Genomic DNA, 10,421 nt, shown 5'->3' on the forward strand with positions numbered 1-10,421 from the left:
TCAAATGACTATACGCTCGAGAAAATACCAAGGGCTAACAAAGGAGCTTGAGAAGATGTGGAGGGTCCCAGTGATAATCGGAGATCTCTGTCCAGAAGGGCCTAGTCCTCGGAACAGCAGAGATACTGCACAGGACCCTTAAGGTCCCAGGTGTTTGGTAGAAGACCCGAGCTTGAGGGGTAAAGATCGGCTTGAGAAACAGGTCTGGGCTTCTTTGCTTCGTCTTCCTGCAACCTGATTTGAGATTAGTGGCACAAAATAATGGCTTATAAATTAATGGGATATTATTATTATTATTATTATTATTATTATCACGTTCTCATTATTAAAGAAAGCCTGAGCAAATAAAAGTATTTTTAAAAAGTCACTATTTCATGAATTTTATTAATTATATTTTACCCCAATACTTTTACTAAGAGTATTATTTGAGACTATCAGCGTTATTGGTTCTATTTCCAACTCAGAATGCTGTGCTACTTTCTGATGTAAACTCTTCTCAATTACTTTGTTAATAAGGTGATTGACTCCCCTTATGTAGATGGCCTCAGTGCCTTGGGTCATGCATTTCTTTTTCTCCAATTACAGCTATTGAGACAAAGTCATGTTCCATCCTATTTTAAACACAGTAACTCCTCTACGGAAGAAACAGAATCTTGATGCCAACTCTACTTGTAATCATCAGGCTGCAGATTACAGATTCTTGGCCGTTTTCAGTCTGGCTTTCAGAGGCAGCGCTTCACTGAGACGGCAATCCTGGAGGGTCTATAATGATCTTTTAATGGCTTCTGATGTGGGGAATAAGTCTGTGATCATTTTGCTTGATCTCAGTGCAGCCTTCGATATGAAGTTTTGGCTGGTGTATCTGGCTTTGCCTTAGACTGGTTTCTTCCTACTTATCTTTTAGGACCTTCTCTGTTAGAACAGACAGGTTCTCCTCTAACATTGCCTCCCTAACATGTGGGGTTCCACAGGGTTCAGTTTTGGGTCCATTATTATTTTCTTTCTAAGTTCTTCCTTTAGCTGACATTAATCAATCTTTTAGTGACATTTCTTATCATTTCTATGCCGATGACATTTAGATATATATGTCTTTTAAACCTCATCAGCTGGATAGGTTGTCCACCCTAGTCCACTGCTTAACTCAGGTTACTGATTGGCTATCTAGCAATTAACTTGTTTTAAACACAACAAGCCTGAGACCATGATCATAGCTCCTCCTGAACTATATGCTAAAATCAATCAGGTTCTTGCTTCTTTCTGTCCAACTGTTAAGTCAAATATTTGGAGTAATATTTGATTCTTCTCTGGGCCTTGACTCGCATGTAAAATCTTTGTTTTGTTCCTGTTTCTTTTATTTAATGAACATCTCTATCATATGGTCTTCTCAGCTGAACTAGAAAAAAATCTTCATGCATTTGTGTCATCACGTTTAGGTTATTGTAATGTCCTGTTTACCAGCTTGGACAAATCATCTCTTTCTCTCCTGAAGCTATACAAAATGCTGCGACCAGTCTTGTCACACATTCTAGCAAGCAAGCTCACATCACTCCTATTTTATATTCTTTACATTTGCTCCCAATATATTTTTTAATTCAATTTAAAATTCTTGTTTTAAGATACAGAGCAGTAAATGTCCAGACCCCAGATGATTTATCTCGGCTTAAAATACACTACTGCTCGTTGTCTCCATTCCCAGATTCAGAGTTTAGTGGTTGTTCCCCGTACGGGACTAAAGACTAGAGCAGACAGCTACTAATGTTCTTGTTTATTTTAGCCGTTTGTGTACAGCGATTTGTGACCGCCTGTTTGTGAAAAGCGCTTAATAAATAAACTTTGAACACTTACTTTACTTACTCTGTCAGATTCATAATTAACAACAATTAAAACTTATTAATAACAATTAGTAAGTGTTTAAAATATTTTTCTTACTCAGGATTTCTTATTTATGTGTTCTGTTTTGCACTCGTGTTGGATTTTTCCCAGTTTTTACAGGATAGGAATATTTTTCAACATGTTATTATAACACGAGAAATTGTAGGTTTTTTATTTTACATGTTGGAGAAGTCATTAGAAGCAGATGCAGCACTGAGTAATCCTTGTTTCTCTGTTACAGCTAAGGCAGTGAATTCACCTGAGGTTTGCTGTTTTGAATTCTTTGACAAACGGATCCCAAAGGCGAACATCGTCTCTATCAACAAAACTCACAGTCAGTGCTCCACACCAGCATTTGTGTAAGTTTGTTTTTCATTGTCTCTTAGATACGATCACTAATATTTGCCAAGTAAGTCATGTATGATTATCCACATCAAAACTGTACCTCTGCTATTGACAGTAAAATATGGGAATATGAGAGCAAAATAATGATACTGATTTTTCTGCAGGATCGAGACACCCAAAAGGCTTTTCTGTGTGAAACAGGATGAGGATTGGGCAGTGAGAGAATTTGTCAAAAGAGCACAATAAATGCATCAAAAATCTGCCATGGCTCCAATAAATGTCACAAGCCAGAAATCATCGGTCACTGCATAAAACTGCTTTGTAGACTCGAGGCAATGCTGCAGTTTCAAACCTCTGCACAACTTACTCGCTTAAATACTGTAACTTTTAATGAAGGGAGAATGAATTTATTTTTTCTGTGTTTTCAAATGTTTACAAATCACAAATTCAGTTTAACTTTTTGGGTAAAATTTTAAACCTCAGATAAATAAATTTCAGTATTTAGTATATGGACAAAAGTATTGGGACTATTGGGTGTTTTCAGTCTTTTTGCGACAGGTGAATGAAATCAAACATACTTAACAGCGGGTCATTCTAAAGCACTTCGTGAGCTCGACTGTGGCACTTCATGACATTTCTTCCATCCTTGATCATCTGTAAATGATATTACAGCAAAGTGAAAGTGCTTAAGAACCACAGAAATACAAAACCACCTCCAGACTTAAAGTCTCCTTGCAGGTTTGATCCACTGTGGTTTCACTTCCTCTGCTATTTATCTCTTTACACACTCATTTTCCTGGCACTAATCTCCAACGCAGAGTTAAAAACAGTTTTAAATGGTTTTGATTCCTCAGACTTTCAGATTATTTCCAGATTCAAACGAAAATCGTGCACAAATTAGAGATGTTCTCATACTTTTGGATCCAGCTGTATATATAACAAGTAGTAAATCATTTTTCATCATTTTCATTTTTTTCACTGTCTTCATTGTTATGCAGCTACAGTATATCTGAAGCATTTATACATCACTCTGTATCGCTCTGCTTTATTCTTCATTAAAGTTGAATTTCATAAAACTAAACGACTCTGACTGTGAATGTAAAAGTGTGTTTTAATGGCCTAATTTTTTAAATTGATCTGAATGCTGGTTATAAAAGTTTTGTCAGTAGAGTTTGTACAGGTGAAGGTGAATGTGCACTATGGGACTAAGAAGACATTTTACAAACCCATTATCTGAAAAGGGAAAACTTTCCTGAGCTGCTCGAAAGTTAAACTTGTTTATCTGCACAAATGCTTTCTTACACAAGTGCAGTGTGAAAACTGAACAGACTATGTGGTGCTGCTAAGTGTGTTTTATTTAGCAGGTCAGATTTTTTTAAAGGTGTTATTTTCATATTCATAAATGAATAGGAGGAGTGGAGATTACTTTTGAAAAGAAAACCATGTTAGATGCTGATGCTATTTAAGTTATTTTGCAGACTTTGACAATCATCTACTTGTGCTTATTTATGTTAATAATTTATCTTACCTTTTATCATGATTATTTTGGATGTTAAATGTACTTTTTGCAGCAGTTCATTGTATGTAGACGTGATTAAGACGAAGTGTTGAAGTTCAAAGTGAGCATCAGAATGTGTTAGTGCCAGAGAGGCTGGTCTGAGTATTTCAGGCACATCAGATCTGCTGGGATTTTCTCACACAGCCATCTCTATGGTTTACAGGGAATGGTCTAAAAAAAGAGAAAATATCCAGTGCAGCTCTCAGGGGAAAAATGCTGCCTTGATGTCAGAGGTTGGAGTGTGTTTTTCAGGCTTTGCATATTTAAGCAGGACAATGTTAAACTGCTCACTGGATCTGTTACAACAACATGGCTTCATAACAGAAGAGTCAGAGTGCTGAACTTTCCTGCAGTCCAGACATTTCACCAGCTGAAATATTTAATCCCTCATGAAACAAAATAGAAGAAGAGCTGAGCAGCTAGAATCCTCTCAGACAAGGATGGGACAACATTGCTCTCCCAAAACTCCAGCAGCTGCTCTCTTCAGCTCCCAGATGTTTGCAGACTGTTATTAAAGTAAAGCAGATGCTCAGAGTAGCAAACGTGGGCCTGTGATCTTGAAATCATTGCTTCTTTTTTTGTTTATATTTTTTTTGTTTACACAGCATTCCACATTTTACAAAATTTGGGTTGTAGTTGACCTTTGACCTCTAGGATAAAAACCCAATAATACATACAATTTCATTGCATACAGTTTGTGTATAGTCAGAATTTAGTCAAAGCAACCTATAAAATAAAACACCACAAATAATTAGTTCATCCTTGAGTCCATGTTTGTCATATCTGAGGAAACTGGAGTATGTGACCCTGCCTGGAGCCGACAACAAAACATAAAAAGGTTACCTATTTCCCCTCAGCTGGCATCTGTAGGAAAATATACCCTTTTTTCAGATTTTCAGTCTTTTTCTAAGTAACACACACTAGTGGAAGAATGTGATTTTTAAATTATTTACAAAGGTCTATATGTTGTGGGGCAAGAAAACATCAAATAAAAAAAGATGATCAGGGTCACAGTTAATCAGAATCAGAATCAGAAATACTTTATTAATCTCGAAGGAAATTATGGGTTACAGCACGCTAAATGGCACATGCACACTTACAAGGGAACCCTCTGACCAAACATACTTTACACATGCATCACATTGGGGAAACATGTCAGAGAGGTAGGCTGATAGGAAAAAAAACTACGAAAATACACAACATGAGGTGAGAGGAGGAGAAAAAAAAACTCCACTCAGACTGAGCTCCTAATGGGAGAACAGTTTGAGAACAAAAAAACCCACTCCCCACAGAAACACAAGACAAGCAACAGGGGTGGGTAAAGGGTGAGAGAGAGCCGGTGTAGTAAGCGCATCCGGTCCTGCAGCATATCTGCACTGGTCCAGTTGACCCGCCATCTTCCCCGGGTGGGGACAAGTATCGAAGGCGTTTGGAAAGGGAGGGGGGGTGAGTGTGTATCAGTGTATGTGTGTGTGTGTGTGTGTGTGTGTGTGTGTGTGTGTGTGTGTGTGTGTGTCCTGAGTTAGCTGATAGAGTGTCCTTCGCACAGCCAGGCGAAGTAAACAGTCTTCCAGCCGACCCAGGTGGCCTTGCGTAGGATAGGAAGGAACAGTCTAAACACCGTCTGTTATCAGGGTGAGAATTTGTTATGTTCAGCTCCAACCTAAGCTCCCTAATTTCCTTCGGGATTAATAAAGCATTCTGATTCTGATTCTGAACCTTGATCCACAGCTGGCACCGATATGGTAGCCGCATGAAATGATGGTGGTGATTCCTTTAGTGCGAACAACTGCATATCAATTTCATGACCCTCGGGCTCTCCCGAGCCCAGGCTTCTCGTTGAGAAGTGGGTGTCAATTGCATTCAGGGACCAGTTGATCAAATCCACAATTCCTCTTTTAGATTTTAGAGAACAGACTGTGAGAGTGTTGAGTAGTAGAGCAGTGAGCAGATGAATGCTTTAGCTTGGACAAGCAAATAGACTGAGCAAAGATGAAAGTTCATCAAACTTCTGTCATATTAGATATTGTTTATTGCAATAAATCCACACTAATTATCTTCAAACTACCAGCAACCACGACTATATTACCGGAGAGCTGAAGTTAAGCTTGTTTGCTGTGGTCACAGGCTGACTTTTGTGTGTTTCAGACCAGTGATGATCTCAGTAACTCAGAAGTCATGTGCATGAACATCATGGTTATTGAACCGTTCTTTTTCCAGAGTGATTTTACACCTTCAAATATTAACATACATCCACTTAAATCTTTTATTAGTGGTGCTGAAGGTTCTTCAGCGTCTTTCAACTACACAAGGCCTATTATTAACTGATTATGGTTGATTACATGATAGAAAACAGCACTCAGTAGATTCACCAATACTCAGAACAAAGTCCAAGGAGCTAAGAGCTGTTTGGCTACAATGACGGTATATTTGCAGAAATAAAGGTGAGGCTTTCTAACCAAAGAGCACTGGGTCAACTGCCACACATGGAGGTGCTAGCATCAGCTTTTAACCATAAGAAACCAAACAATTTAAATGAACTCTATCATTTCTGACAAAAAGTGGTCATATATTTGGCCAGAATTGTATCAGAAGCTTGATGGCTAATAAAAATGTGTGGTCGAGGTGCATCTTGGAGAGGATCGAATATTAGTGGCGTTTGGACTGCACCCAGTTCTTGTTTTTAAGCCATTCAAGATAATACGATGTACAATCATTCCAGCAAAGGAAAAGACCAGTTCAAAGAAATCATTAAAGTCCAAGGCCAGGATTACCATGATATTCATGCCTGTGATGAGTGTCTGCAAAACTTCTGACCACGACTGCATGTCTGCAGGGGACTGCACGGTCTTCAGATCAGGTTCACAGAGAGCACTGTGATGCTGGCTTGTCTATGAGAGGAATGAGAAAAATGTCAGTGTACACCTGTGAGGTAATGACTGTTATGTCTTCTGAACTTTTACCTGACGTGTCTCCCAAATCATAAAAAATCTGGGAAATTAGCTTATTTTCTTATATATGTGTTTCATCATCACTGACCATCAGCTTCAGCCCACTGCAAACGTATCTTCATCTGTTCAGGTTTCAGTGCTGGTTTTAATCGACCTGTCTGTGTGTAATTCCATTTCCTTCAGCACATTTGTTACAGCTCTGTCACACGCACTGAAACAATGACTCCTGTTTCTTTATTTTCTGTGTTTTCTTGTTTATTTTCTGTTTTCAGTGCTTTGAGTTTTCTGTGTAACCTACATGAAATCCAGTCATGTTCCAGAAATGACTGAGCATGCAGCTCGCGGTCCCCCTAGTGGTTGTGAGGGTTATCTGCATCCTTGTCCGCATGGAGGAAGAAACAGCTCTTCAGACCATGTGAACGGATGTCGGTGAGTTAGGATGAATTACGGTGCGCTCACAGTGTTCTTAAGTTTGAGCTGCCTGTTATTTGTACTCATTAACATGTAAACCAGCGGAGACACTGAAAATTTGTAAGATGGATTTTTTTTCTTGCTTCTTACTTTAAGCCAGAGCTGACTTCATGAAGAAGTTCATCCCGAGGACTCGCGGGGTGCAGGCACTGCGTGTGATCTGCTAACCTGGCGCGTGCAAATGTAATACCAGGGTCGTGCCAAAAAGCGTTTTCTAGCATTTGCCATCAAATATTAGGGGAATTTAAACTTCTATAAATGACTTGATAACAATCTAAGTCAAAAATATTTCTCATGAATGATATGAAGTCATTTTGAGTCAGAAACAACCTCCCTAACACAAACTAGACTACAACTGGACTTTTTTATAGTCTTTATTTATTTGGGTCATTTGGGTTTCATTGACATTAAAATGTGTTTTCAAGAGAGATCTACTCAAGAGGGACACAGAAAGTTTAAGAAATATATCATTGCAGTTCCATAAACATACTTTAAGTGATCAAAATGGACTGGATCGATTATAATCTAAAGTCATAAAGATACTACAAAAACAGGTCATTTCTTTATTTTATACATAACCCCTTTATTCTATTTACTGATATAAGTAAAAAAAATATCAGATGTAAAACACACAAACAAACCAAATAAACTCATTGAACCATCTGAAATCACTTTCTGGCACAGCACCAGCTGCTGCTGTTGACATGACAGGTAACGTCCTTTTGACTTGCTCTCACCAGGATCTGCAGTTGTGCTGTAAACAAACAACGAAGCCCAATTTGAGCAGAATATCAACTGAAATGTTTAACAAACTAAAATAATAAAGTAGATCAGCCCCTTGGCTGGCAGCTGCCAGCAGACTAACGGCTCTGAAAGGTAAAATTAGCTGATAATCTCAAATGATCCAGCCTTAACACAGTCACAGCATTTTGTTTCAGGTAAAGTGTGTTTAAAAACCTTCATGAAATGAGCTCTTTGTCTTCTTTCTGTCACAGGAACACAAGTCTCATTTTTGTTAATGACGAGCTGCGTTGTTGGAGCAGCTGTGTGTGAGTGTGTGTGTGAGTGCACTGTAACATCACAACATCAAGAACACTGTGCAGTTAAGCCTGTTTTTATTCTGTCCTGTCTCCAGTAGAAGAGTTGGCAAAATATAACATTAGAAAACAATGTCAGAAAATAATACTAAATGACACTGTTATCAACCCTTTTTATAAAGATACTGTTAAGGGTGCTATCACGAACTTTTTAGGTGCTTGACAGCCCCTAAAAAACTCTAAACTTGCCTGTGCTTGATATTTCCAGTCTGACCTACTTTGAGTATTCGTGATGTAAAACCAGTGCGTGCATGCAGAGTAAAGAGTTTGTGGAACGCTGGGCGGTTTGTTTGAGCTCGTTTTGTCAGATATTCCCAGCGATGTCGAGTCCCTCGAGCTTCCTGTTGTCTCGTGTTGCAGTAGTACCCACTCACCTAACCACCTACTGGGTTTTTGAACACTTTTCCACTTTGAATGTGCAGATAAGAACATGTGAGCAGACTTAAAGTGAGGTAATAGGACAGATCACCTCAGACATCTTCTGAAACATCTGCATCATCAGGTCTACAGAGGAGTCAACATGAGGACTCTCAGCTTCACAGTGAGACTGCTGCTCGTGCTGTTCGCTGCTGTGATGCCTCGTGTAAGTCTGTCAGCCTACTCTCTGCTCCAGACTCGAGGGAAATTCTACTGTAACCGCCAAACTCTGCATTTTTCCTCTAATTAAGTGAATAAAACAAACAACCAATCAAATCAAGAAATACTTTCAATTTCATGTATTTTCACTCCTGTGTCCCCACAGCAGGAAATGCAGTGCTCTGTATTAACCCTTTCATCCATCAATTATGGCAACCTCAATCAGGGTTTTTTTTCTTAAGTATTTTTATTTATCTTTAGGCATGAAAAAAAATCTTGTATCTGAACTTGTATGTGCATTTTTTTAAATGTGTACTTTTTTCATTTTTTAAAACATGGCAGGGTATGGAGTGACACATCAGTGTCCAGTGTAGTGGTTTATGTGCAAGTATACCATCAACACTGACACAAATACAATAAAACAGCCTTTGAATAGCTGTCCACTGTAGTGACCACTATGTGTGACAGGGTTAAAGTAAAAAACAAAAAACTTCACTGTAATCTTCACACATGCAAAGCAAAATGTGGGCATATTTTGGGCACCCTTGATTATAAAATCAGATTTAAGTGTTTTTTCCCTTAGTGTCTCTGTCTGGAAAAAGAAAACTATGTTTCTGTTGCCCCATTAGCTTTAATTATTTAAAACATATGAAAGTGTTTGTGATGTGTTGGATGTCTCCACGTACAGACACAGCCCTCAATCTGTTTTCCTCTCACAGCTCGTTTAGTTTGCTGTTATAAGTTCTTTGAAAACAGGATCCCAAAGTCACACATCCTCTCCGTCAGCAAAACCTACAGCCTTTGCTTAACACCGGCATTTGTGTAAGTCTGTGATTTACTGTCTTTTTGATACAGACACTAATATTTGCCAAAGTGATGTGTTATCCTCCACAGCGAAGCATTCAGTCAAATCTGTGACTTTGATCCAGAGTAATGATACAGATTTTTCTGCAGGATCGAGACACCCAGAGGGGAGTACTGTGTGAGGCAGACTGGGAAGTGGGCAAAGACTGAATTTATCAAACAAGAGATAAAGAAACAATTAACACATCAAGCACCTGCTGCAGCATCGATGAATGACTCGAGCAGAAATACATCAGCCACTCCATAAAGTCTCTTTGTAAACATGAAGAGCTGCTGAACCTCTGCATACTTTACCTGCTTAAATACTGTTAATATTACTGAAGAGAGGACACATTTATTGAGCACTGATTTCAGATCTTTCCATTAAAAATCACAATATTAAATTAATAATTTGGTTAAGATGTTAAATGTCAATATCGACATGTATGTCAGTAATAAAATTGATTAACAAATTGTACCTGATTCTTGTTTAAAATCATTAAAGATGCACCATTAAAGGTACAATCATTCCACCCTGGGAAAAGACTAGTTCAAAGAAGTCATTAAAGTCCAAAATGACCATGATATTCAGGATGATACTTCTGACCACACTCGTTGCAGTGACTCCCGGGCTAGGCGAGTAGCTTCTGCAGATCCTAGGAACAACATCCAATATCTCTGTCCAGAAGAGTGCAGTCCAAGGAATGG

This window comes from Maylandia zebra, linkage group LG7 (genome assembly GCF_041146795.1).
Source record: "Maylandia zebra isolate NMK-2024a linkage group LG7, Mzebra_GT3a, whole genome shotgun sequence".
In the NCBI taxonomy this organism is placed as follows: Eukaryota; Metazoa; Chordata; class Actinopteri; order Cichliformes; family Cichlidae; genus Maylandia; species Maylandia zebra.